Genomic DNA, 25,440 nt, shown 5'->3' with positions numbered 1-25,440 from the left:
TTTCCTTCTTAGCTTCAAGGATGGCATAATTTTCTTCCTTACCATATTTCCTACCCATTGAGTATCATTCTTACAAGGGAAGCTTGGTGTTGCAGTCCATGTGACCTCCGGACCCATCAACATTATTTGTGCTGAATTTTAGCATGTGGTTGCTTCATCCTCAGCAAAGCAATCATTCTTCACCTTTATTTCTACTTCAAGCAGGCTATGTACTCTCTAACAAAGAGCTCTTGGTTGTTAAACTCAAGCTTCTTCTCTTCTCTTGAGCTCTTGAAGCTTTATGGAAATGCTAGCTATGGTAGATTCAGGACAACAAGCATATTTGGATCATTTCCTAATGATTTGAGAGAGCTTTTGTGCTCCTTGGCCTCAAGAAGTTGAAGACAAGCTTCTACATTGATCATTGAGTTGACTTTTGAGCTTCTTGGCAAGATTTGAAGCAATCTCTTCATTCTAAATTGAGGAAAACAAGGCAACTATGAATTTCATAAAATTTTAGCTTCAATGAGGCTCAATCCATGGGGCTTATGATGTTTACAACTCAAGAAAGACGGGTGTAAAGTCATATCATCAAGATTTAGCCAACATTTAAGTATATAATCAATATTGATATTTTCACTTTCTTGGACACTTAAATGTATGGTATCTTCATCAGTTCTTAATCTCCATCAAGAATTAGTGCTTCTTCATTACTCAAAGGCTCTTCTTTTATGGTGATTGAATTCTTTTACTTAAGCATGGATTTCTAATAATACATTGGAGCACTCTTTATTACTAGAAGCTATAGATATATTTGGGCAAGCATTATGGGACCAAATTTTGATTGAAGCTGAATCCATGGTACTCAATCTTGGCCAGTTTTTGGGGATGGATTATATGAGAGATTGATTAGTTGAAGCCCATTCAATAGTCTTCATCAATAACAAGAGGTATTCCTATTACTTAATGCATTTAATCTCTCTTATTATATCAATACTAACTCCTTGGGCAAGCTAAAGTTGCTACCCATTAATATGGAATCATCCTTGTGAATACAAGTTGCAAATGGTTCTTATGAGTCTAGTAAATAAGTGTGTCCATGCACTTCTATTGAATTGTCTCCTACTTGCACAATAAAAGTGAATTTGAACACTTTGGATATGGAGCCAATTGCCGTTGTTATTGGTTGAAAACTCTTGGCAATTTTACTTTGGATTTGGAACAAAAACAAATGGAATTTAATTGGTAAGGGTAGCACATAGAATTGAAGGGCATCAACCACTGACACATAGAGCTCATCTCCATGACGAAATTGTGGAAGGAAATCAATGCCAAGTCATGTATTTTCACTCTTTTGCTTGCAAAAGTATATAAAGATCAACCACCAATAAGCCATCTTCTTCTCCAAAGAAAAGGGAGACTAGATTGGAAGAGTTATTGGAGGAATATAAGGATTTGTTTTAGCCACCATCATCTTTGCCTCCTATATGAGAGGTTAACCATCCTATCGACTTGTCTCAACCACCGTCATCTTTGCCTCCTAAACAAGAGGTTGACCACCCTATCAATTTGTTGCCCAACACAAAGCCCACCAATAAGACTCCCTATCACTTATCTAAGTTAGAGAGGGAAGAAGTGAAACGACAAGTCAAAGAGTTGCTAAAAATGGGCTTAATTCAGCCAAGTCAATCACCATTTTCCTCTCATGTGTTGTTGATCAATGAAAATGATGGATCATTTCGCATGTGCATTCACTATAACGATTTGAACAAGTCAACGGTTAAGAATATGTATCCTATTCCCCACATTGATGATCTTTTGGATGATTTTAAGGACACAAAACTCTTTATCAAAATAGATCTTCATTCAAATTACCATCAAATTAGAATAAAGGAAGGGAATGAGTTCAAAACAATGTTTCAAACTAAAAGAGGATTATATCACTTCTTGGTTATGTCTTTTGGGCTTTGCAATGCACCAACTACTTTTCAAGCTCTTGCAAACAAAATATTATAGCCATTATTGTTCAAAACAATCCTCGTATTCTTTGATGATATCCTTATCTACAACAAAGCCAAGGATGGGCATTTGAAGTATGTATGGGAGGTTTTTGATACCCTAAGAAGATACGTACTCTTTGCCAAGATGACAAAGTGTTCTTTCATGGAAGATGATGTTGAATACTTAGGTCATATTATGGGAAGCAAGGAATTAGAGTGGATCCAAACAAAGTGAAATACGTCAAAGAACAGCCTACCCCTACAAACTCAACATCTTTGAGAGTGTTACATAAGCTTCAGAATTTCAAGATGAAAAAACCTTGAAAAATAGGAAATGGAAGAGAGCCCCAAAGCAAGAAAAATGGAAGAGAAAGGTAAGCTCAGAAAAAAATCCAGGAAAAGACTCAAATATAAAAGAAAGTATACAATAATAAGTGCACCAAATATTCTAGCAAGGAAAGTGTTGGGTGTATTATAATTCATTTTGTAAAAGAGCGTTAGGCTCCCTCCTGTGCAAATTGTAAATGTAGACAGTATGGGTAAAGGAACAATGAAAATAGGAAGGAATAAGGAAAGAGAACCTAGGCTAAAATGGTCGGTCATGTAAAAAAGGGATGGGCACCCAAGGAGGAGAGGGCATGCATAAAAAGGCAAAAAGTGGATGAAGAAGCTCATTCTTATGTGTGGCCAAAACTAGCTCTCTTCCTCTTATTCTTCTTCTTGCTCTTGCTTGTACTTGTGCTTGTGCTTGAGAGAGGGAGTGTGAAGAAGTCTGCGTGTGAGGAGGGTGAGGTACCATGGTGGAGATGCTCTCTTGTTAAACATGCAAGATCTAGAGCATGGCAGATATGGAAGCTATGGAGGTTGGAAGAGAAAGAGTGAGTTCATGAAGACACTGACATGATTGGCTGTTACACAAGTGAATTAGGTTCCAAGATGGAAGCTTGGACTCATAAACTCAATCTTGTGTATAGACTAACAATGACACAGAGACTTTACTGAAGGACAAAAGTACTATGACATTTCATTAGAAAAGAGAGCAAGTACAATGCTTTATAGGAAACTAGATGGTAGCACTTCTCCTACTATGCATATGGGATTCTAGTCTTGAGCCCTCACTGCTCCTTACAAAGAGACTGAAGTAGGTGTGATTGCAAACATCTCAACATCTCCGTCTTCTTCTCTCTTCTCTTCTCTTCCCTTGTCTCATGTGCGGCAATGGAGCATAGAGCTTGGAGCTTGAGGATTGAGCTTGCAAAATTGTGGAACTACTAGAGAGGTTGAGGGAGGAGGCAACTCAATCGGGCATGAAGGTAAGCTCACTACACTCGTAGGTGTGAGAGCCTTGCATGGCTATGTGAGAGGTAGCTTTTGCTCTTGGCTTGAAATGCTTGAAGCAATAAACGGTCCATGGGTCTTGGCAATTAAGTGAAGAACTCCCACATTTTGGTTACGTTGCTTGGACCAATGGATTGAAGCTAAGTGCTTGCATCCTCTAAATCGAGTGATGAAGTAGGAGTTTGATTTTGAAACGACACTTGGTTTTGAGTAGGAAGCAAGGGACTCAAAGGCTATTCGACCTCTTTTGGGGATTAGTTAGGTTTAGAAAGCTTTCTGTGCATTGGTTAGAGTAGGAGTTGTGCATTTTAATTAGACTTAAGACATTAAGTTGGAAAATAAGGGAAAAGAAGGAAAGATAACTCTCTGGATAACCAAGAAATATAGAAATAGGGGAAGAAAGAAAATAAAATTTTCATGTCTAAGAAGGAAACTAGCGTGTAAAGGGAGATAAAGAGAAAACAAAAGGTGAAAAAAGAGGGAGAGACAACTCATTTGCATTAAGTCAGATTGAGAGAGAGAGAGCTAGTGAGAGAGAGATATGGAGTGATAGGTCCACAAGCTGCTGCACCAATTATTCTTGCCCTTGACGCTTCCAGCTCTTCAAGGTATGCTTTGATTACTGTTGCTAACTCTTGCATTGTTCTTTAATCTTGGGCACATTAAGTGCATTAAGTTATAAAAAAATCATATTTGTGTCATTCGATGGGCTTTTGGGTGCCGCTCAAATGGCAACCGTAGGCCTTGAAAGATGGCCGAGTTGTGACCTTGGCTTGGATGTTCGAGCCACTTAAGTGACCCACTCGGACGTCCAACTCGGATGAACTTGACCACTCAGCCTCAGATGGCCATTGGGGCCTCGAATGGCTAGTTGAACGCTCAGATGGGCACCCCTCATTTGAGTCCGAGTCTAACAACTAGGACATTCAAATTCTTTAATAAGTCCACTTGGATGGCTGAACCAACAACTTGGACAGCCAAGTCTGGGACTTGAACTAGTTGTTTAGAACCCTGTTTTGATTGAATTTTAAGCTTCAGGGGCTTGTAGGATCTACTTCTAATTGATTAGTGCAACTATTTACAGTGAAAAAAAGGAAAAAAAAAAGAAAAAGGAAGAAAAAAAGGGAGCCTCAACCTAGCAATCCATGGGGGACTAAAATGTCCAACCATCAGCCACTACCTAATTAGAAACCCATGTTGCCTCCCTTGGTTGGACACCCTATAGATCACCTGTCACGGCCTATAGAGAACTCAATTTCAACCATTTGGAGTAATTAGAACCCCTTTCAAAAGCATCAAGAATAGGAAATTTCTTGATGCAGTTGACTCCATTAAAGGTCACACTCGACAATGTAGGCATTTAAGCACATGTGAAGATGGAAAGCCTGAATTCGCACAACGCACATCAGGATACACTTTTGGTGTATAAGTGTTGCACATTTGTAAATTGTTGGGTTAACAAGGAACACACTAAAGGGGATTAAGCTAAAAACAAACCCACAAGTAGGAGTAAATCCCAAGAATTGGACAAGGGACCCTAAAAACTAGGAACAAAGACATGGAGGGGATCAAACCATCACATCATTGAGAGAAGGAAATGCTCATCAAGATTAGAAATACATCTCTAATCGGCTGAGTTGACCTCATAAACACACTAGTGGGTTAGGAGATAACTACTATGGCAGGCACCAGCTCAAATGAGACCTTGACCTTGGCTGAGCACCCAGATGACATCCTATGACTTATCACACAATACTAACAAGAGACGAGGATAGCGCACCATGGGAGACCAATAGTTGATGTCATAGAGCCAATCTTAAGGAAGAAAGAAGACTGCCTAGAATAGCATTGCAGCACATTGCGAGTTATAGCTAGGAGCAAAGGGCTCAAAGGTTGCATAAGAAGAGAGAGCTCAACGAGTCCACAGGATCCTAGCCATCTCATGTAGGAACATAATGGGAGGTAATGCCGATAGGAAGAGAGCCCTAGAAACAGACCTTACAATAAGTGAGCTACTCACAAAAAGATTGATGGGCAATACTAGTGTTGAGCAAAGTGGGGCAGCCCTGGAGGCATCATTGCTAGCTGGGTTAGGAGTCACCCCAAATATGAGGAACCAAATGAAAATAGCAATTGTTGCAAAGCAACTTGATAAATACCGGGGCCGATAATGACCCTTATAGCTTCATTGAGCAGTTTGAGTTGGTGTGCGACACTAATGACAGTGCATAACGTTATGAATTCACCTAGTTGAAGGATCTCTTTATCAAGAGATTCTTAGAAGCAAGATACTTTGACAACCTCATTGTTGTTAACCTAATGAATGCCAGCCAAAAAGATAAAGAGGACATATGAGACTATGCCACATGTTAAGCTCAACACAAGAAGAAAGCGAAAAAAAGTGGAAAAATGCAAGTCGAGACCTAAAAGAGGTGGCCAAAAAGGAAATCAAACACAATAGAAGAAGCAGGAAAGGAAACAACCGAAAGTGCAAGGGTGACCTCAAAAGCTAAGTTAAAGGCAACAACACATTTGTAAATGCAAGGCGTTCTTAAAACTTTTTGTGAAAGAGCACTAGGCTCCCTCCTGTGCAAATTGTAAAGGTAGATGGGTGGTAGAAAGGAAGCTAGGAAGATAAGAGGACAATGGAAAAGATGATCGGCCATGTAAAAAAGGGGATAAGGGGATGATCGCCCAGAAGGGATTTAAGGTTTTGTATATAAAGTTGAAAAGTGAATGAAGAGCTCATTCTTGTGTGCGACCAAAAGTAGCTATTTTCTTCTTCTTCTTCTTGCTTGCTTGAGCTTAAGCTTGAGAGAGGGAGTGTGAGAGTGTGAGGGAGTGAGTGTGTGAGGGTGAGGGACCGTGGTGGAGAAGCTCTCCATCTTCTCCTCTCTTCTTCTCTTCTCTTCTCTTACTCACAACAATGGAATTTGGAGCGTGGAGCTTGAGGATGAAGCTTGCTTGAAGCTTGCAATTGGATCATAGAGCTACCAAAGTGCTTGGGAGAGGAGACAACTTGATCAGGCATGGAGGTAAGCCCACTACACTTGTAGAGAGATATAGTGAGTCAACTATGTGAGAGGTAGCCATTAGTGATTGACTTGAAACACTTGAACAATAAGCAGTTCGTGGGTCTTGGTGGTTGAGTGTGAGCTCGCCACTACATTTTGGTTCCGTTGCTGGGACCAACGGATTCAAGTTTGAGTACTTGCATTTCCAAATCAAGCAATGAAGTAAGGGTTTCATCCCCAAACCAGAGCTTGAGATCGATAGGAAGTTTTGGATTTTTAATCTTGGCAACAAGTAAGTATTTTGGTATTCTAATAATTAGACAAGTAGGAGGAAGCATTTCAATTTTCTATTTTTGATTTTTGTTGCATTTGGAGTAGGTTAGGACCAAGAAATTAAAGGAAAAAACTTTAGGATTTCTATTGTCATAACAGGGAAAGAGGGTTTGATTTGTTTGCTTATTTGTATTTCAGAGTTTACTTGCTATTCCAAGGTATATACAATCTTTCATTAGGGTCTATTCTTACATTCTAGAAGTTTGTGTGACCCCTCATAACCAAAATAATTAGAATTGAGTAAATTTTTGTCATTCCTGGAAACTCATCCACAGGAGTTGGACACTATTCCCAGAATTGTACAATTGGCTTGGCCGATTGCCTTGGGAGCAAATCAACCTTTTTGACTTGGACGAGGAAATAAAATGAGGAAATCGGACCATACGATTGGTGAAATCGGCCCACTAAAAATCGATCGTCAGCCCAAGAGAATCTGCTCGTTTGATGTCCGATTTTGAGAATCAACCAAAATTGAACAAAACCCAGAATCGGATGAACCCAAAATCAACCGAAGCTGATAATCGGCCCATTCGATTCTCAAAATTGGATGACTGAGAATCGATCGAGCCTCTATTTTAAAAAAAAAACCACAACTGATTGACCCTGCCACAATCAATGCATAGACCGTAGCCCAACCGAGTAGGACGACACAGTAGAAATCCTAGCAGACCCAACAGTGGCTAGTAATCGTACTTAGAGCCAAACTAGGCTAGGACAAAGGGGGAGGAGTTAACGCGATAACTATTTCTTATCATTCGCACACCACTCTAAAATGAACACTTGAAGTGCACTGAAGAAAGCTGAAAGCCTGATTTTGTATAGTGCACAGAAAAGACACCACACACGCAGTGAGTGAATATAAGTTAAGGATTGGTTGCAATAAAAATGAACACACTCAAAAATAATAACAAAACAAACCCACCAGTAGGAGACGACCCCAAACATAGAACGAAACCTCAGACCATGGGATCACCAAGAAGGACAAGAAGCGAGCACCGTTGGAACTGCAACTATCCCTGACTTGCTCAAGCTCATAGGCAGCCTAGCGGACCAAGAAATCGTCAGCAGGGCAGGAATAGGCACAAACTTTGGAAACAATGATCTAGACATGAGGGACTTTTTAATCGAGATCCAATAAATGATAAGGTAATATGACATGCAAGCGAAGGTAGATCATCAAGGTAGGCTAGCCCAGGAGATCATAGTTGACCTTAAGGAAGAGAGAAAGCTAGCATGACAGGCGTTGCAGTGCATGGCAGTGTACAATCAAGAGCAGCAAGCTAGCAACTTGCAGTGAGACATGGAGATGCGAGAGGCCCATTGAATACTAGCTCTAACCAATAGGAATCAAAGAGGACCAAACACAAAGAAGGAGAGAGCGCTAGAAGCAGATCTTACGTTGAGTGAGCTTCTCACGAAGTGACTCATTGACAACATCACTAGAGTGGAGCAGCTTTGGAAATCTCATTGCTAGTAGGATTAGGAATCAACCAAGGCTACAGGAGCTAGTTGAAAATCCTCGCAGTCACAAAAGTACCTAGATAAGTATTAGCCTAATGACGACCCGTATAGCTTTGTAGAGCAGTTCGAGCAAGTTTGCAAGGCAAATGAGCTCACTGACCTCGCTCAATGTGCACAAGATTTTGGCTTATGCCTAGGCGATAAGGGCAAAACGTGGTATACTAGCTTAGACGCGGCAAATAGGACCAACTTCAACGACCTCAAGAGTCTCTTCATCAAGAGTCTCTTCATCAAGAGATTCTTTGAGGTGGGATATTTCGACAACCTCATAGTTAGACTGATGAAAGTCAAGCAGAGGGATAAGGAGGACATTAGGGACTATGTTACTCACGTGCAGAGTCTCTTTAAGAGAATCCCAACCAATGAACAACCAACAGAGAGAGCTATATCCACGGTGTTTATTAATGGAATCCACAATGAATAGCTCTATAAGGCCTTAGCAAGCAACTTAAGTTTGTAGAGAGATGCACTGGCTGGAGTCTTTGAAGAAGCTATATGAGTTGACGATCAACTAAAGGAGAGAAGCTCTAGGAGTATGAATCGAGATGAGGATAGGTCTAGAACTTCAGAGAGAGCCACTACATCTAGCAAACGATCAGGCCAGACCATGCAAGACAAGGAAAAGGCCATTGACCAAAGCCAAGAGAACCCTAGGCCACCAAGACCCTTCGTAACCCATCCACTAAGCGATGCTCCAGTCCACTACGTGGAGGAGCCAAGTGAAAAGGAAGCCTATGTGAACCCTTACATCTCGCACGATGAAGAGGGCAACCCACTAAGCGATGCTCCAGTCCACTACGGGGAGAAGCCAAGTGAAAATGAAGCCTATGTGAACCCTTACATCTTGCACGATGAAGAGGGCAACCCAATCCTTATGGATTATAGACCGATACCAGTGATGGCGTTAGGAAGATGTAGGGGTAGAGGCTTGGGTCAGGAATCCCAAGGCCCAATTACCTATTGGACATGTGGACACCCATGCCACATCTCTTCACACTACCCCAAGGGGAAGCCAACCAACCAAGGGAAGGCAAACCTTAGGTGCATGGAGTGTGAAATCACTCACTTCTTCATAGATTGCCCTAAGTGGAAACTAGCCAACTAGCTCAACAATCATACCATAGTACCATTGGGGATATTTGGAGTCAAAATACTCGATGGGGAGGCTATGCCCATCCCACTGCATCATGTGATGTCCCAAGCACAAACAAAACAAGCCAGCATAACATTGCTAGGATGTAGTAACTTAGACATAGTCTCAATAGGGGAAAAGAGCGGTAGGTGAAGAAGGAAAAAGATTGAAGCAAAAGTCACATTCAAGACTGAGAGTGCTACAACGTTACCTGAGGGCAAGAAAGTTGCGGATGCAGAAGTAGAGACATCTGACGCACAGAAGGGGAGTGCACAAGTCGGTGAATATCCTAACCCAAGGCACTAACTTGAGGCAATGGAGAAGGTCAAGGAGTGGGTAAGAGAAGCCCAATAGCATCTAAAAGATGCCGAGCCTATCTTGGAGGATGATCTAGATGACCTCTCTAGTGCAAGCACACCAACTTCACCAATGCACCTGGGGACAAGAGACAATACTACACCTCAAGCAGCTCCTCTTAAGCAAAGCACACGAACAACAAGGTAGCAAACTAATCAAGGCCATTGGCCAGGAAATGTAGAGTTAGGAGAGAGGCAAGTGGCTAGCAATCTTCTTATGACACTAGTCAACACCCCTGTAACTCTGAGCTTAGGAAGCTTGCTTCAGCAAAATCTAACATTATGGAAAGAGCTAAAGGAGTGGATAGAAGGACCTATAGAGTTAGGAGCAGTCAACTTGCATGACAATGATGCAGTCACGCAGATACCTAGTCTAATGCTACACTTGATGTTCAAATCCTTACACATTAATGCTTTCTAGGAAGGCACAAAGATGCATGTTGTGTTACTAGTATTGGCATTGGGAGATGCCATGAGAAAGGGGATTGTAGACACGAGGGCAAGCATAAGTGTGCTTAGCCATGCAGTGCTCTAGGCTTGGGGTAACTTGCCTCTGTCAAGAATGCTCGGTTCAACGACACGGCCAATGGAATGAAGGTGAAACCATTTGGAGTGTTAAAGAATTGGCCCTTGAAGATCGCATGAATCCAATTCTCTATTGACTTTATAGTCATGAAGGGAGTGGACTATGACATCCTATTAGACTGAACCTGGATGCATAATGCACAGGTCATAGAAGACTGGGGCAACAGTTTAATCTTCTTAGGCAATCAAACAGAAGTAGTAAGAGTAGAGATGGATACATGGAAGACCACACTAGTCGACCTAGATGCCATCTCCACCATGCTGAAGGATGATGCACAGATTAGAAACTCTTATGGGCCACTCACAAAGTATATACCTTACCCAGAGGATGAGTGAAATCGGATGCATGTACTTGCTACAATCGATCTGCCATTCTTAGATGAGGAAGAGGAGTACAAGTAAGCTACGAAGAAAGAGAGAGTGCCCAAGAAGGAGTCTACAATGCCACTTTGCATGATAGCCATAAGCCCTTGCAGTTGATCCAAACTTGTCACGTTCCATGTCCCTAGCAATAGGCCTGAACTCCAAGAGGTCTTGGAGTACCTGATAGGCAAGTTAGTCGGCAACCCTTCTGCTAACTTGAAACCTCTCAACAATCTCTTGGATGAACCCAAGTGGCAGTTGAAAACCAAAATGGAGAGATTTCATAACAAATCAATCAGATGAGAAGTTTAGAGCTCAATATTGGTCTCCATTATTCTTCTCCATTTCACCAACAGTCCACACCACAAAAATGGTATCCTCCAAAGATAGATACCCCAAACTTAAAGACACTTTACATACGGTTGTACTTTAGATACATACAACCATAGGATATGACATATTTATCAACACTCCCCCTCAAGCTCAGAATGAGCTTGCACACATAAGACTCCAAGTGCACTCCTAAAGTACTCAAACTTATCTTTACCTAATGCTTTGGTAAAGATATCAGCAACTTGGTCATTTGTTTTCACATGGACCAAGTCAATCTCTCCATCAATGACTTTTTCTCTAATGAAATGATAGTGCACTTCTATGTGTTTTGTTCTTGCACGGTAGACTGGGTTCTTTGCCAACATAATGCTACTAACATTGTCATAATACATAATGACTGCACCATCAATCTCTATCCCAATGTCATATAAGATCAATCTCAGTTATGTCTGCTCACATGCTGCCAATGCAATGCCTCTATACTCTGCTTCAGTGCTTGATAAAGCAACTGTAAGTTGCTTCTTACTACTCCAACTTACCATGGCTGATCCAAATGAGAATGCATAGCCACTAGTAGATCTTCTATCCATAGAGCTACCTACCCAGTTTGCATCTGAGTATCCAAACAATGTAGGCTTGATTCCTTTTTCATAAAACAACCCAAATCCAGCTGTCTTCTTCACATATCTAAGAACTCTTCTCACTACATCCAAATGTGATTTGCATGGTTTCTGCATAAACTGACTTATCAATCCAACAGCATAACTCAAGTCTCATCTTGTAATGGTCAAGTAGATAAGACTACCAACCATCTTTCTGAACATAGTGACATCCTCAACATAAGATCCATCATCTATCAACTTAACATTTTGATCCAATGGTGTATCAACCGGTTCTCAAGTGTACCTGTAATAATGAGATCATCAACATAGATGACCAAAACAACCATACCATCTTCTGTATGCCTCACATAAAGTGAATAATCCGCTTTGCTATGCTGAAATCCCATACTGCATTAGAATTTGATTATTCTATCACACCATGCTCTTGGTGCTTGCTTCAGTCCATATAAAGCCTTCTTCAACTTACATACATAATGTGGGTATTTTGGATCCACATAGCCCTCTGGTTGATCCATGTACACTTCCTCTTCTAAGTTACCATTCAAAATGCATTTTTCACATCCATTTGATAAAGCCTCCAACCATAGATAGAAGCCAAAGCAATTACCGATCTCACTGTCGTCATTTTAGCTACTGGACTGAATGTTTCTTCATAGTCCAAACCATAAGTTTGTGCATATCCTTTTGCAACTAGCCTTGCTTTATACCTTTCAAGAGAACCATCCGACTTACATTTGTCCTTATAAACCCATTTACATCCAATGGACTTCTTGCCATAAGGTAGTTTCACCAAATCCCAAGTCTTGTTTTTCCTTAGTGCATCCATCTCTTCATCCATTGCTTGTCTCCACTTTTTGCTCTCTACTGCTTCTTCAAAGCAAGTAGGCTCCACATGTTGTACATAAGAAACCATATATGCATAATGCATCTTCATGAACCCATTATAAGTCAATCTATCAACTGGATACCTTACCCTTTTTGACCTTCTCAATTGAGGTGCACTATCGTGTGTCTCATCTGATCTAGCATGTGGTGGCACATACTTTCCTGCACTTCTAGTGCCAGGTGTTTTAACATGCGGAATGCCATACTCATCATCTATAGATTCATCTTTTGAACTTTCATTCATTGGTCTCTTACCTTTTGCAATTTCTGCACTCCTTTGTGCATTTCTCAATCTACCACTCCATGGACTGTAGCTGCCATTGCTTTCCACATTCTCTTGAGGTCCTGAAGCATCTTCCACATGCTGATTTTCAGCCTTGTTGTTTGCTGAAATTTTCCTTCCATAGCCATCATCGTCGTTGCTTTCATAGGAATCAACATCCACTGCAATTTTGGGCTTGTACCATGATTCATATTCACTAAATCTGACATCCTTGCTTATGTATGCTTCCTTACTCACTGGATCATAACATTTGTATCCCTTCTTCTCATCAGGATATCCATGGAAAATGCATTTTACAGCCTTAGGTTCCATCTTCTTTCTCAAATCATCCGGAACATGAACATAACAGACACATCCAAAGACTCTAAGGTATGCGACAGTGGGTGTCATGCCATACATTCTCTCATATGGTGACATATTATGAGTCAAGGCTGTAGGTGTTCTATTCATAATGTGAACTGTAGTATGCACTGCTTCTGCCCAATATGACAATGGCATGTTCATTTGGTTCATCATTGCCCTTGCAACTTCTGCAATAATCCGATTCTTCCTTTCAGCCACACCATTTTGCTGAGGTGTATAGCTACATGTCAATTGCCTTTTGATACCATGATCTCTCAAGAAGTCACAAAACTCATATGACATGTACTCTCCACCATTATCTGACCTCAAACATTTTATGTATCATCCGAACTGCTTTTCAACCATAGATTTAAATTCCAAGAACTTTTCAAATGCTTCACTTTTATGCTGCATAAAGTACACCCAAGTCATCCTGCTAAAATCATCAATGAAAGTGATATAGAATCTACATTTTCCGCTCATGGAAACATTTTGACATGGGCCCCAAATATTTGAGTGTATTATTTCCAAAGGATAGTTGCTTATTCTCCCCCTCTTTGGAAATGGCAATCTGGACTGCTTGCCAATTTGACAAGCCTCACATACATGATCAAAATTCACATATCCTAAATGCGGTAGACCACGGACTATCTGTTTTGATTGAATTTTCTTCAATCTTTGTAAATTAACATGACTAATCCGTCTATGCCATAATTCCACATCCTTATCTTGCCCATGTTTTCTCTCAACATACATAGAGTTTTGAATCACTAGAGTACCTGCATCCAAAGCAAACAATCTCCCTTTCTTTCTACCATGAGCAATCACCCTGCCAGTTCTCCCATTATGGAACTCTTCAATGAAACATCCAAACTTATTGAATCTCACCTGCAATCCTTGATCTATCATTTGACCAGCCGATGCTAGGTTCTTAGTTATTGTGGGCACATAAAGTACATCACCAAGCTTGTTCTCAATCCCATCTTTAGTAACAAGTGGCACAGTACCAATATGAGTAATTTTGTGTAAAGTATCATGACCAGTGGCAACATATTCATCATTCTGCATTTGCTCCTTGCTATCAAACCACTCAGCATGATGAGTCATGTGGTTTGTAGCTTCGGAATCCAAAAACCAGTCATTCTCACGAAGAGGACGAGTCATGCTCCCAAGCACATGCTCCATAGCAAATAGGTGAACTCTAGGCGATCCACCCCTAGGTCCATAACCTGTACCACCATAAGTGCCTGCATAGTGGCCATATTGGGTCCTTCCACGACCCCTAGACATGGCATTCTGTTTCTGATAACAATCCCTCTCAAAGTGACCAAACTGCCCACAATAGTGACAAGTGCCATCTCTTTGTGAAGAAGGACTAGACTGTCCTGCATGAAGTCACCACGACCAAAGTTACCTCTTCCATGAGCAAAATCATAATTACTACGACCAAGTGAAGAGATTCTAGTTCTAGATGAGCTGCCATGACCTCTCTGGTGATAGAAAACACTATCTCCACCTGCATTTTTGCCACTGCTAGATGCATTCAATCCCAACTTGATTTCTTCTGTAATAAGTAGCAATCCAATAAGCTCCTCAAAGTCAGGCATAGAGCCTCCCCTAACGGAAATAGAGGTATCCAAAAATTTGAAAGTGGGTCCAAGCCCATTTAGTGTCACTGACGCTAAATCATCATCATCAACAGGTGCATTAATGGATGCAAGGTCTTCTGAAATTTGCTTGATTTCTGCCACATAGTCACTGATACTGTGATTGCCTCTCCATGCACCATGTAATCTCTGCTTAAGTTGTATCGAGCCTCTGTACATGTTCCATACATTTTTTCTATGATTTTCCATGCCTCCTTACAAGTACTTGCCTTTTTGATACGAGGAATCAATGTTTCTGAAATACATATGGAGATCCAATGCAAAACCTTCCTGTTCTTCCAAGTCCAATCCTTGTACGCTTTCTTTTGGTCTTCAGTTGGATGTTTGGGAACTTCTGGACATTCATCATCACCTGTTATGAGGTCCCATAGACCTCTACCCATCAAAAAATTCTCCATCCTGTAAGACCAAACACTATAGTTGTCTTTGGTCAATTTGTCTCCCACGATCTGAGTGATTTGTGCCGTGTCAGACATTATGACTGCCGCAAATTCAGAAGAAAACAACAATACAACCTATCCAAAAATGGTATTCAGCAATATGCCCCAATGACTAAATCCTGTGATGGAAGTGTATCACACACTTCTCACACTTTTGCAAGCACAACACATGTAGCACCTAGCACATTAGATGCTATCCATTGTACTGAATTGTACCCCTGCAGTAACCACTCAACTTAGAGCAACATGCTAGTAAAACTGAATTACAAATCAACTGTTCCACTGTGTTCCACAGGAACTCTAGCTTCCAATCTTTCAATCATCTTTGATAAGGTTGCTAGGCTCGCTAAAGACATACTTTGGCAGGTCATATTTAGCACCTCTTTCATCATAACATGTTGACAAATCCTCTGATGTGACAATGATGCCTGCACTGTCTACAATAGCCTGTGCAAGGCTCAATTTTGCTTTTACTGCAGCATGGAGAGCATCCCAAATTTCTTTCTTCCCTCCATAGTGAGGAGCATTGTCCGAGAACTCATCCCGCATTCGCATCAATTGTGTTCGAATGATTGGCTCAATATGATTCCAGGGCTTTAACTTTCTTTTAGCTTTTTTTTCATGATGCACAGATGTAGCGAGAGCTCACGTGGCTGGTCCTTTAACTGCCTCATCTTCACTATAACTATGATCCCCATCACTTTCCTCTATCTGTTGCTGTATTCTCTTGCTATCAGCTGTCCCATACACTCCTCTCACCATCCCTATTTCGCTCGGCACCATGACTTTCATCGTAGCTATGGCTTGCATCACTATCTTCCCTTTTTGCTTCACTTTCAATTCTTTCAGCTTCACTTTCTTCCTTCTTTCTTTATGACTTCTCGTCTGCTATTGCTGGAGATCAATCCAGTGGATTAAACCGTCAACCACAGTTCCTCAGTTGCAGTCTTATGGAGTGTGCGAAGAAGGTGGCTGCTGCTAAGGACGAGGCCATCTGGGAGACAAGCTTGTTCTTACACGTGCAGCTTATGATCACGTTATGTTTATATTTCCCTCTTTTTTCAGCCTTCTGTTCCTTGAACCATTTCAATCTACTTTCTTTATCTCTTATGTTCCTCAGACCATTCTAATCGAGCTCTTGGAACAGAATGGAGAGAACATGTCATTCGATGCCTGCGGTATCCACGAGTATTGGTGCTTGTATGTCTCCAATGAAGCATGCCTTAAAGCAGAAGTATCAACTGCTTACCTTCTCTCAAATCTAATGTCTACAACTTCACCTTCAGGTGCATACACAGAGCTGGATGCCTTAACACTCTCAACAGTGCACATTGTCTCTTCCGGTTGATACTTTGCTCCCACCTCAGGAAGCTCAATATGGACAACATCACCTAACTCTTCCACAGCAAGGAAGTCAATCCCATTGTTCCCTGGTCACCTGCAGCAGCTGCTACTCTGATACCAAATGAAAACCAAAATGGAGAGATTTCATAAAAAATCAATCAGATGAGAAGTTCAGAGCTCAATATTGCTCTCCATTATTCTTCTCCATTTCACCAACAGTCCACACCACAAAAATGGTATCCTCCAAAGATAGATACCCCAAACTTAAAGACACTTTACATACGGTTGTACTTTAGATACATACAACCATAGGATATGACTTTTTTATCAACAGCGGTGGACTAAGGTGTACAACTTGAACTTAATGTACAATTGGGCCTTAGTCACCAATAAAAAGGAAATGCCATGTCAAGACTCAGGAGATGATGAGCAATCGGATGAGGGTAGTTCTCACGATGAATACAAGGACTGCTACTCCTTCAGCGCCAAGGACTGCTATACCCACTACAGGAGCCTCCATTTCTAGAATTCCCTGTTAATATATGAGTAGCTACCATTACGGTGATTGAAGATAATGATGAGGAACCTATAGCTCCAACTTACCTACACACGACCATTAAAACCCAACAGACACATGTCATTGATACATTCATCAATGAGGGTGTTGACTTTAATATCTTGACTCATGATCATTAGACTCAAATCGACAAACCACAGTGATCCGAGAAAATCACAAAAAAATATTTGTCTAACACTTTGTTGATTTTTTGTACATTTGGAGGTTTGAAATAAAGAAGAGGGTGGGAACAACCTCTTGGGAAATCCAAGAAATCACTGGAGGGAAATATTTCATGGACCGGTTTACCATGGGGGGGTGAAGAGTAAAGATCAATGGAGGAAGGTGAAGGGAAAATGTGTAATGTGAAAAGAAAAGACATCAAATGGATTTGGAGCCATCCAAAGGGCATGTGAGGCTCATAATGTCATGGCTTTGGAGCCTTATGATAATTCAAACAAATGGGACCCTTCTTGAAAGCATTAGTGGAAGAAAAATCAGGCACATGCTTTTGTAAGATTTTTTAAAAATACTTTCACTCTGATCCAAAAAAACTTTTCAAGATGAAAGTTGTAGCCGTGAGTTGAAGTTTTGGTTGGTATTTTTTTATAATTTTTTGGAGCTACGAGTCGAGAGATATGGCCAAAATGGTGGATGCCAACTTTTTCCAAATGTGGTGGAGAACGCCTCCCAATTTTATACATACCCACACTTTCTTTCCCACACTTAACACTTTCATAAAACATCATTCATTAGACTCCAAACCCTTTCCCCTCTCTTCTCCTCTCTCTCAAGCTAATAAACCATTAGAATTCCCCTCTTAAACCACCCTCAAATCATCCTTAATTGTAGTAGTAATGTATGAATTCTCACTACTCTCTCTCCATTATTGCTAGATATGATCTTATTTTATGAAGATTCTCTATATTTTTTTATATGAGAGCTCTTGGACTCAAGCTATGGGGGGAAGAATGGAGACAACTCACCTATGATGGAACTTAATTAAGTACAAAATTGGTCAACAAAATATCTAGATGGAGCTTCCACATTGGTGGAACCGCCTTAATGTAGGTTTGGTAGTGTTAATTCCTATTCTATCTTAACCTCCTCCCTAAACATCCTCAAGGCCTATATAAAGAGGCCTTCTCCTTTGTAAATTGCAAGAGAGAGCCAAGAGGCCTTCTTTAGCCCTATTGAGCCTTCCCCATTCTCTCTTATGAGCTTATGCAGTTCATTCCCTTACTATAGCTCATGCATGCTCTATAGTATAATAAGCCCATGCTATTGGTGCCCATATTGTGTATATTGGCTATGTCTTGAGGGTTCTTCATTTCTTGTGCCCTCTTAAGTTTTATTGATTCATCTATTTTTTGTAGTTCTCTCTCTCTCTCTCTCTCTCTCTCTCTCTTAGTTTTCCTCTTTTCTCCCTCACAAGCTCGTCTCCCTCTTGCATGGCATCCTAGTCCGCTCTCCCATGACTAGATGGTGCCCTTACCTCATTCACTTTGTGGTAGAAGGGAGTTTGGCATAGTATAGAGGTTACCATACCAAATTTTCTTCGTCATAAATTGGTGCCCCTGCTGAGGACATTCTCATCCACAATTCTCTACCTCCTTATGCGGATGATACAACACATAGTGGTGCATCCTCTACAACAACTGCTCCAAGTGGTTCTTCTCCAATGCCTTCAACTCTTTTTGAAGCTGGTCGAAGTCCACGACTCCCACAATCGTCTCCCAAGGAAGCCCAAGAAAGGAAGTATGCCTATCGGATGACAGCACGTATGCGGGTAAAAGGTGTTCACCTTAGAAATTCCATTCTCTCACAACGGAAAAAATCATGTTGCCAACAACTACTAGGTTCTCATGATTGTGGTGAGTGTTTTGCAAACAAAGTGAAGGCTCTTTCGGGAGGTCCTCGTCTCCAAATCATCAAATCCCTCTCTCTCTTTAGCCTAATCCACATCAAAGGAGGACAACTATGTATGAACAGTGTGGAGTTTTGTAGAGGTGCAAAGTATGGAGATTACCTTCAACTGTTGCTAGCTCGAAGGTTGGATATGGTTGAAAAGGTGGCCATCACACCTTATGAAATATATGTCACCGAGGATGGACACATGGAGGGGAGCTTCAAGCTCTACCCCAAGACCTACGGACCACTTATTGCTCAAGTGTTTCGAACCGAGCAGCCATGGCTACCTCTCACATAGCCGACGTGCAATGCCTACCTTATGGGTGTAGTGAGCTTACCTTGATGCTCGATAGAGTACCCTCCTCTCTCTTGCACACCGGTAGCTCCAAGATCCTTGAGGCAAACTCAAGCAACCTCAATCCCTCTCCCATGAGCTTCATCCTCCATAGCCACGTGCGAGACAAGAGAAGAGAAGAGAGGAGGAGAAGATAAAGAGAGAGGATGGAGAGCTTCTTCTCCAAGATTCCTCACTCTCACACAATCACTCCCTCACTACACACAAGAATGAGCTTCCCATTCACTTTTCAACTTTATATACATGCCCTATTTTCCATGGGCGGCCATCCCCCTTTTTTTACATGGCCGGCCATTAGCCTAGGCCCCTTTTCTCATTGTCCTTCTATCTTCCTAGCTTCCTTTCCACTGCCTGTCTACACTTACAAATTGCACGGGTGAGAGCCTGACGCTCTTTTACAAGATTTCAGGGCGTGCCTTTTTATTTTAAAATGCGCCTTTTCCCCTTTTGCATTTGCCTTGGACTTTTAAGGTTGTCCTTGCGCTTTTGGCCTTTTCTCCTCTTCTTTCTTCAGTCGGGCTACCTTTTTTCCGCCTTTGCCCTGCGTCTTTTCCACTTCCTTTTGCTTTCTTCGTGTTGGGGTTAACATTACCCCCCTCCTAGATGAGTGCCAGTCCCACGGCACTGTGGTGGGAAGTAGTGGGATAGATGATGCTATTGCTAGGTGGAACTGGTGGGTAGATGACACTGAGGCTTGTGAATGAGAGGTGATGGAGTTTGATGAGGATGACCAGGAGAGATTCCGGCGTGCTTTAGGCTTCCTGAAGATTCTCGACATCTTTCACACTGTTCTGGCGCCGCTATGGAGCCGGTTGTTTTTTGAGTATCCGAAACGCTTGAAGCAATAAACAATCCCTTAGGAGGATGGTATTGGAGGGATTTATTCTGGAGAGACCCCCCGAACGCTATTTGCCTTGAAAAGCCATGGCCTGGGCTGAAAACCCTTGTCTGGGAGTAGAGGAGCTTCAGGTTTGAGTTGAAAGTCTTCATGCTTGTGGTATCAATAAGCGATCCATAGATCTTGAGGCGGTGGGCATGGATCATCGAATGATGAGGTTCCAAGATCTATGCCAATGGCAGCCCATCACGGGGTTTTCCTTCTGCTTGATTTGGTTCAGTCCTGGCAGCCATCAGTAGAGGCGGATGATTGGCAACATGAAATCTGTTAAGCCATTTAAACCTTCGCAGCAAAGCTCCTGAAGTTGCAATAATGGGGTCATGTCCGACTCCGGGAAAAATTCCTTGTCATTGGAGGATGTAGTAGATGATCTCCTTCAACCAAGCAGCCCGTTCTTGAAACATGAACATAACCTGCAAGAAAAGTGCTGCACTTCCTAGGGGGTGTGTCTGTTTGACTGTGCAGTGCATGATGCCCGTGCAAGTGGGACTGGGAGATGGGTCTAACCTTGGGCAAGCCCTTGGTAATGTCCCACACTTGAGGACCCAGTTCGTGCGACGTTGGAGGTGTGGTGCAAAACTTAGGGTGACAGGTCTAAAAGTCCTGCCCTTAATGTGCCCTAAGTGTGAAGTGGGGGAGGGGCTAGAGAGGACTCTAGATGCAGTGAGTGTGGTGCAGAATAATAGTGAAGGAAGACTGCAAGTTTTTTTTTTTTTTTTGGGAGAGAGTATGTTGGGCAAGGTATGCAACACCTATTTAGTCACGGGGCAGTCGCAGGCATTGTGATAAAAATGCACGACTTTGTAGGTATTCTTTAATGCCGGCTTTAGCTCTTAGAGGAGTGGTGGACAAAAAGGGGTGATTACACCTTGCAAAACGGGTGTCACTCATATTTTCTAATAGCTCTAAGCAGAAGGCAGGGAGGAGAGTAGCGCGCATCATCAACCTAGTCATGGCTCTACTGTCTATTCCTAGGTTAATATCAAAAAAGAGTGGGGGGAGATGGGCTTCCTCTGCTGCAAGTTTCTGGAGTAGCAGGAATTTGAGAAGTCGGAGGTAATTACAAGTGGTTAAGAATGCTGGATCGGGGCATGAAGAGAAATCTACAAGAAAATGATTTATGGAGGAAAGTATATCTTCTACCCTAAATACTAAGCACTCCTCCGGGCTTCTAGCGTTTACATTATAGATTTTCAGGAAGCCAAAATCCCCATGTAAATCTCTGTCATAATCCACTCCATGCCTACGGGGGTAGGGCATGTAAATGGTATCGTTATGCTCTTCAGGGAGGGAGCTACAAAATGCGGTCCAGGCATCAAAATTGGTGTCCCAAATCCTCATCCGCCATTTCGGCTGTGCCTTCTAGCCTTGGACGGACTTGGGAACCAAATTGACCTTGTCTTCCCAGTACTCTCGTGGCTCTTGTCTCCACCTAGTCATTATCATGCTTCTTTTTTCCATCCATCTATTTGCGAGTTCGTTAGCCAGATCTTTGATCTTGGCTACGACTCCTAAAGGCAGGGCCCGGTCCAGGGAGCATGGAAAAGCGAATGAAAGCTCGAATGGCCTCTTATGTAGCTCTCTCTGGCACCAGATGACCAACTCCTGGGGCCAATCTACAGGATGTGTATCATTTCTCAGTGGCATGGGCTCCTCAGGGAGTTGTCGTGGAAGTATGCGTGCTCAGTGTTGGGCCTCCTCTGCTAACTCTTGCCTCCTTCTCCTTGCTGCAATTATGTGTTTAGGTAGCTCGGCATCGGCAGGTTCCTCTTGTGGGATCTCGGGTTGAGGCAGACTCGGCATACTTTGTGGCTCTTCATCATCATCTTGCTCGAAGTCCGGGCCCTCTTTGACATTTTGCTCAAGCACGGGAGGAATGACTGGTGGTGGTGGCGGTGGCTACTCCTGCTCCTGAAATCCTAACTCCTTGAGCTCCACAGTGGAAAGGCCCGTACAGCGCAGGTAGTAGAATTGTTGCTCTTTAGTTATTCCTGTACTTGTTGGAAGCTCCCGCTCTTGAAGACCGTATCTTAGAGCCCGGGTGCTTAGCACCAACTTTCTTTTTACCTGTTCCACTGTATCATCACCCTTGGCTTGCGTCACATGGAGCACCGTGTTGAGAAAAGCCTGTCGCTGGGTCTTAGTGGTTAACTCTGCAGCCTCAATCCTAGCTTCGGCAAGCATTCTTTCGCACTCAGTCACCCACTGCCAGGCGTTCAATTAAGTCCCTTACCCTGTCAAAGTTTTTCCTTTCCCACTCCATGGCTCTCTCCTCCATCCTTTGTCTTTGTTCCTCTAGCTGGCCCGCCAGGTGGTTACTACCTGTTGCTACTCATTTGATAAAAACCATAACTGGTTTCTTTCTCTTAGTTTCTGAGCGAGCTGTTCTTTAGCGATCCCTCTTGCTTGATCGACAATGCTGAGCCTGTGGTGCGCCTCGGCCAGGATTTCTGATTTCTCTTGTACAAACTATTCTTGGCTCTGGATTTCAGTGATGAGGAATAGCCTTTTTTGATTAAAAGTCATGGCCATGAGGGCTTTCACATCTTCCTGGGAGGTCTCCAATGCATCTTGCAATCTCTGCACTTCATCCTGTAGCCGTTTTGCTTTAGCTGCTGAGACTCCCGACCCTTCATTTTTCAGGAATTCGATTTCTCTTATTAACCTATTCTGTTCTTCTTGCTCCTGCCATGACTGGGGCTCCACAACATGTTCTTGTGGAACAGTGACTTTGCCTTCCTGAACCTCCCGGTAGAGCTTTTCCACTTGGGCAACCCTTTGCTGTAGATCACTGTATTGCTGCATCAGTAGTTTTAGGTTCCTTTGTTCTGCCACCAGGCTCTGCTCCTCATCCTCCAGCCTTTGCCTAAGGCGGCTTTCATTGGTTTGGGCTTCCTTCGTTTTTTCTGCTAGCTGGTCCTGCAGGGCCTTTATCTCTCTCCATCTGTCGGCTTCCTGCCTTGAGACCTCTAGCTTGAGAGCCGTTGACGTCTCCTTTTCTTTGTCTAGTTCTAGCAGGGCCACCTTCTTTTCTTCTTTTGCCTTGTCCAGTCGTGTCAGTAACTCGGCCACATATGCGTCATAGTCTACGGCAGGTATGGGAGTATTGGGCGTGGTGGTCGATGCCTCCAGTCTTTGTCGTTTGGGGTCTTGCTGTGACTCTGCATCTACGGCGGTGGGCCTTTTCAATCTAGTTTCAGGGACAATTTCGGCCACCTTGCTCACGAGCATTTGCACCATGGTCATGAGTTGTGCCGTGCCGAAGGGAGGCGTGGGTTGTGCAGTAGTTGCGATCGTAGTTTCAGCTGTTGTTGGCACAAAGGAGGGAGGGAGTGGATGTAGGAGGGACTTGCCCTTGCCTACGACCACCGGTGCTTCTTCCACACTTGCGCTGGCTTCGGTTTTATGGCCAGGGCTTGCGGGTTTGAGTTCTCTGCCCCCATGGGTCTCTTCCATCGATCTTCGTGTAGCTTCCGCCAGTTCCTTTAGTCGCTGCTCCTTGGCTTCTTCCTCCGACCTTCTTTTCCTGTCCTCTTCTGCCTTCTTCGACTCCTCTCTTATCCTGGAAAGCTCCTCCTCCTCTTTCCTCCTCCTTTCTGCCTCAGCCCTTCGAGACTCTTTTTGAGCCCTTTTGATTGTCAGCTTGTTCTTCCTTACTTAATTTCTCTTTCTTCTCCTTCTGTCTCCTATCACTTTTGCTTTGTTCTTTGGGTTTGCTCGCCCGTGGAAGCGGCACCTCCTGCTCTCCCTTGTCGCTTACTGTTCTTTCGCTTGATTCCCCTCCTTCGTGGTGAGGTGGGCTTTGATGCGCAGCTTCCTCCTCCATGATGCCCTCATTCTTTATTGCTTCGTCTATGATGGCTATCAGGATGCCCCCGTATCTGATTGTAGCTGCCTTGGATGCAGGTTTCTTCCTTGCGGAGCGCGTGGTTGAGGCAGGGGATTCTCCTCCTGCTGGTGCTTCCGCCGGAGTAAGGAGGGCAAGTGAACTTTGAATGGTCTTCTGTATGAATCCATTCCAGTCTATTTCTTCTACCCACTTGCTTAGAGGCTTGACCATTGCTATTGTTTTACTTTGCAGTGTTCTTCCATAGAAACTTTCTTAATTATAACCATCTGCTAGCTAGATAGCATAACTTTTCATTTTTGCTTTGCTCTTGCTCACCTTGCTCCCCCCTCCGTCGGGGATCTTTCAAAGAATCCTTCTTAGGATTAGTACAGGAAGGACGAGGTAAGCGCTGTTTTGCATGGGTTGACTTACCGAACTAATAGCCAATCATAGAAGCTTGGATTATATTCGAGTTGGGCATGACAATCCAGAGTAGATGGTTGGATGGAGACTTGGGAAATGTAGGTCAAAACGTCGTGGAAGAGATCTCCAGTATTGAGGCAACTGGCAACATGTAATTCCTCTTCGGTGAGGAATTGGTCAATGTAGGGATGGGTGAGCACATGGTCGTCCAAATGCTGATTACGGGTGATGGCCAAGACCCTAAATGAGATAGGTGCCACATAAGTGGGGTCATATTCGATAGTTTTAACTGCCCTGCATTGCTCAGCATTGGTCATTATTTGACAACCTTTTTTCTCCCATTGGATCCTTAGCGTAAACTATTGCTGCAAGAACGTGGAAGGTGAGCTTGCCATCTGCATGAGCTCTTGTAACTCTTGTTTAGGGGCAGAACGAGGAGGCTTACAATACGAAGTGATAAGTCTTTTGAGGGCAGCTTGATCCTTTGAGATTTTGTCGTTTGCTATCAGTTCGGCAGCAATTTTGGGGACTTTAGTGGTCATAAGTTCGTATTCCTCCCAAGTGCATGGTAATGCCCGAACATCCGAAGCAAGCATTTCGTCAAGAAGGCCTAGGTCTAGTCTCTCGTAGCTTCTAGAAGATGTAGTGAAAGTTTCGTCTAACATTTTAATGCAGGTTATTAAGTCATCCCCAGAAGTTGCGGCAAGGTTCTTAGCCAAAGAGAGGAAAGGTCATATTGCGTATGAAGGTTTAAGACCCGCTGGCAGGGGTGGTGCAACTGGACTGGATAGGTGTGACTTCCTCATCGGTGTCACGGGTTGGGCCTTGCATTCTGAAGCACTTTGAGATGCTACATGAAGCTCTAGAGGCATGGGGGTTGTACTAGGTTCTAACTGAGCAGTCATAGTGGTTTGTAAGTTCTCAGGATTA

This window comes from Lygodium microphyllum, chromosome 5, assembly GCF_053477565.2.
Source record: "Lygodium microphyllum isolate KBCC chromosome 5, Lygodium_microphyllum_v1.1.10, whole genome shotgun sequence".
NCBI lineage: Eukaryota > Viridiplantae > Streptophyta > Polypodiopsida > Schizaeales > Lygodiaceae > Lygodium > Lygodium microphyllum.
This window is presented reverse-complemented; position numbering follows the sequence as displayed.